Below are 4,978 nucleotides of genomic sequence, written 5' to 3'. Positions count from 1 at the left end.
ACCGGTTTGCGGCTAAGCCCCCGAGCAGGAGGATTGCACTCCACTCGGAGTAGTTTTTTAACTTAGGCGAAACTGGTTCGCGGCTAAGCCCCCCAAGTGGGAGGATTGCTCTCCACTCGGAGTAGTTCTTTGAACTTAGGCAAAACTGGTATGCGGCTAAGCCCCCGAGTGGGAGGATTGCTCTCCACTCGGAGTCATTTTTTAACTTAGGCGAAAACTGGTTCGCGGCTAAGCCCCCGAGTGGGAGGATTGCTCTCCACTCGGAGTAGTTTTTTGAGCTTAGGCAAAACTGGTTCGCGGCTAAGCCCTAGAGTGGGAGGATTGCTCTCAACTCAGAGTAGTTTTTTGAACTTAGGGGAAAACGGATTTCATAGCTAAGTCAGCCACTGGGGGATTTCAACGTATGCTTATATGAAAAAAAATCATTAAGAGACTGTAGGAATTATGTCTTGATAAACAATCGACCAAGTACTTTTATTACATCTTGACAATCTGACTATCGAGTATAAAAACGATGGAGACGATCAGTGTTCCAGGAGTGCGGTTCATCTTTCTACTGAGCTAGGTTATAAAGTTGGTATGCCCTATTCTGAAGCACCTTGGTGACGACGAAGGGGCCTTCCCATGCAGGGGCGAGCTTGTGTGGTCGTTGCTAATCCACTCGGAGCACCAGGTCTCCTTCTTGAAATGCTCGACCCCTGATGTTCCTTGCATGGAATCGACGAAGATCTTATTGATAGATAGCCGATCAGATCAAAGCCATCTCTCATTCCTATTCTAGGAGGTCCTCTTCATCCTGACATGCTTGCTGTGCCTCAGCTTCTGAATAAAGTTCCACTCGGGGTGCATTGTGATGCAGATCACTTGACAGTACAGCTTCAGCTCCATATCCCATGAAGAAAGGAGTCTGGTTGGTGAATCGGTTGGGAGTTCTCCTCAATCCTCACATAACATATGGCAACTCGGTCACCCAAGCCCCATCTGAGTGCTTGAGGTCGTGCATGAGCCGCGGTTTCAAACCTTGGAGGATCAGACCATTGGACATTTTGACTTGGCCATTCGACTGTGGGTGTGCAACGGATGCGTAGTCCACCCGTGTCCCTTGGGAGGCACAATACGCTCTAAACTCTTTTGAGTCAAATTTGAGCCGTTGTCTGTCATGATGTTGTGTGGAACTCTGAATCGGAACGTCAGCTTTCATATGAAACTGATGGTTGTGCTTGAGTCTAAACTCTTGATAGGCTTGGCCTCAATCCACTTGGTCAGCTTGTCGACTGATACAAGGAGATGAGTAAAACCACTTCTGCCGGTCCTGAGTGGGCCAATCATGTCCAATCCCCACACGGCAAATGATCAGACGAGTGGAATAGTCTTCAGTGCAGATACTAGTTTGTGAGACATGTTTGCATAGAACTGGCATCGTGTACACTTCTCTATGATCTCCTTTGCAGCCTCATTGGCCCGTGGCCAATAGAATCCTGCTCGGTATGCTTTGGCCACGATGGTCCGAGAGGACGCATGGTGACCACAGGTCCCGAGTGGATTTCTTCCAAAATCAGTCGACCCTCTTCCAGAGAAATACATCACTGGGCCACGCGAGTGACACTCTTCCTATAGAGCTGCCCATCCATTACAGTGAAGGCTTTGGATTTGCGGATGATCTGACGTGCTTCAACTTCATCTTCAGGGAGCTCCTTTGGAGTATATACGCAATGTATGGAACGGTCCAGTCGGGGATGATCACAAGGATTTCCATAACTAGATCAATCATTGCTGGTACTTCAATCTCAGTCAGATTGGTAGGACTTACCGCTTGAGGAGGTTCTTCAGTGAAAGGATCCTCTTGTATTGATGGAGAATAGAGATGCTCAAGAAACACATTACTGGGGATGGGTTCTCACTTGGAACCTATTTTTGCCAAGCCATTAGTTGCTTGATTCTTGAATCGGGGAATGTGGTGAAGCTCCAATCCCTCAAACTTTTTCTCCAATTTCCTCATTGTGTTGTAGTATCCAGTCTTGATAGGGTTTCTAATGTCCCAGTCCTTCATCACTTGATTGACCACTAAATCCGAGTCGCCGTAGACCATCAGGCAACAGACACCGAGTGAGATGGCCATACGCAACCCATAGAGAAGTGCATCGTACTCAGCTTCACTATTAGAAGAATCAAAATGAATCTGGAGGACATACTTGAGTTTATCGCCTCTTGGGGACACTAAAACCACTCCAGCACCAGAACCATTCAACATCGTGGACCCATCGAAGAACATAGTCCAGTGTTTCGAGTGAACTTGAGTCGGTTGTTGCTGCTCAATCCACTCGGCCAAGAAATTTGTGAGTGCTTGAGACTTGATCGCCTTCTTCACTTCAAACTTGATATCCAGAGGGAGAAGCTCTATTGCCCACTTAGCCACTCGACCAATTGCATCTCGATTGTTCATGATCTCAGACATTGGAGGATCACTGACGGCTGAAACTGAGTGGTCTTGGAAATAATGTGCAACTTTCCTCGCAGTCAAATAAATTCCATAGACAAGCTTCTAGTAATGTGGGTACCTCCGCTTGGATGGAGTCAAGACTTTAGAAATATAGTACACTGGGCGCTGGACTTTATAGGCCTTGCCCTCTTCTTCTCGTTCGACTGTAAGCTGTGTGATAACAACCTTACCAGTGGCCGCAATATACAAGAGTAAAGGTTCTTTGCTGATCAGAGCCGCAAGCACCGACTGGGTGGAAAGAAGGGCTTTGAGCTCCACAAATGTTGCTTCCTCTTCGGGAGTCCACTCGAACATATCAAACTTCTTCATCTATCGATAGAGAGGCAGCGCCTTCTCCCCGAGACGTGAAATGAATCGACTCAATGCAGGGAGACAACCTGTAAGCTTCTGGACGTCATGCACACGCACGGGGCGTTTCATTCGGAGAACTGCATCAACTTTCTCAGGATTTGCATCTATCCCCCATTCGAAAACGATGAAACCGAGTAACTTTCCTCCTAGAACTCCGAATGTGCACTCGGTCGGATTCAACTTGATATCATATCTTCTCAGATTGGCAAAAGTTTCAACGAGATTAGTCAGCAGGTCGGAACTCTTGCGTGACTTCACTACAATATCATCCATATACGCCTCCACATTCCGACTGATCTGAGTGAGCAGGCACTTTTGGATCACGTGCATGAATGTAGACCCGATGTTCTTGAGACCGAAAGGCATGGTAACATAGCAAAAACACCCAAATGGGGTGATGAAAGTTGTTTTTATTTTGTCTGGTCCAAACAGACGGATCTGGTGGTATCCGGAATATGCATCAAGAAAATACAAACGCTCACACCCCACTGTCAATTCGATTATCTGATCGATGCGAGGGAGCAGAAAATGATCTTTCGGGTAGGCCCGATTGATATGCCTAAAGGCAATGCACATGTGGAGTGACCTATCCTTCTAGGGAACCATGAGGACGTTGGCGAGCCACTCGGAGTGGTATATCTCATGGATGAACTCTACTGCCAGGAGTCGATCCACCTCTTCGCCAATCGCCTTCCTTTTCTCCGCGGCAGACCGACGGAGATGTTCTTTGATAGGTTTGACCTTTGAGTTGATGCGCAAACGGTGCTCAGCCAGTCCCCTGGGTACACCCGTCATGTCGGATGGTTTCCATGCAAAGATGTCCCAGTTCTCATGGAGGAACTTGATGAGCGCGCCCCCCTACATGTTGTCGAGTGTCTTTGAAATGTGAGTCCGAGTAGCTGTGGGATCAATTGGGTGAATATGAACTGGTTTGGTCTCACCAGCAGACTGAAATACAGACTCAGAAGTGAGCTTCTTGGAGCGCAGCAAATCACTCGGATCAACGTTCTTCTGATATTCCTCCATTTCAACCACTGCCATTTGCTCAACAGTGATCTTGGACCCCTTTTGGAGACATTCTTCTGCTTTCAGCATGTTCCCAGTGATCATGATCACACCTTTGGGTCCTGGCATCTTCAGCTTGAGGTACACATAACATGGTCGGGCCATGAGACGAGCATATGCTAGCCTGCCCAGAATGGCATGATAGGCACTTTGGAAATCTACCACCTCGAACGTCAACTTTTCTTTACGGAAATTCTTGGAATCACCAAAAACCACATCTAAAGCAGTCTGTCTGAGTGACTTTGCCTTCTTTCCTAGGATGACTCTGTGGAATTGCATGGTGCTTTCACTGAGTTGGGACATCGGAATGCCCATTCCCTGTAGGGTCTCAGCATACATAATTTTCAAACCACTGGCACCATCTGTCGGATGTTGGGTTCCGGCAGACCCTAAAGGTTCGAAATCTGGGGTGCGCGCGAAGATCTTCCCCCTACCAATCCACGTCCGATCGCCTCGCGAGAATCTAAGCTAAAACGATGAACAACACGAGGAACACAAGATTTATACTGGTTTGGGCCACCGTTGTGGTGTAATACCCTACTCCAGTGTGTGGTGTGCTGGATTGCCTCCGGGGCTGATGATGAATAGTACAAAGGATGAACTGCCTGAGGTGTTCTTGAGCTGGTGCGATGAACTGCTTGGATGAGTTCAGTCGCCTCTTGATCTAATGAGCACTCGATGATATGCCCTCTACTGTGGTGGCTATCCCTATATATATACAGAGGCCCTGGTTCTCTTCCCAAATATTGAGCGGGAAGGGTGCCAACAACAGCCATTTTGAAGGGGAACATCTAGTACAAGTTATCCTGACAAAAGTTGGTCTTCGACTACCAAAGGCACTGGCGATGACGCCGTTTTGGGCTCCACGGTGACCTCCATCCTGCCGCTCTGCTGGTCTTGGTCTCGTTGCACTGAAATGGCAACCTTTGCCTGATGCCTCGGTACTCCACGCCTGTGATTGCCCCCTTTGCACCATAGAGGAAACAAGGACACTGCGCAGGCCGGCGCCCGCCTGGCACCCACCTAGTCTCGATCGTCATGGCTTGCATCACGAGCACCTCG

The sequence above is a fragment of the Triticum aestivum genome, chromosome 6B (assembly GCF_018294505.1).
Source record: "Triticum aestivum cultivar Chinese Spring chromosome 6B, IWGSC CS RefSeq v2.1, whole genome shotgun sequence".
Taxonomy (NCBI): Eukaryota; Viridiplantae; Streptophyta; class Magnoliopsida; order Poales; family Poaceae; genus Triticum; species Triticum aestivum.
This window is presented reverse-complemented; position numbering follows the sequence as displayed.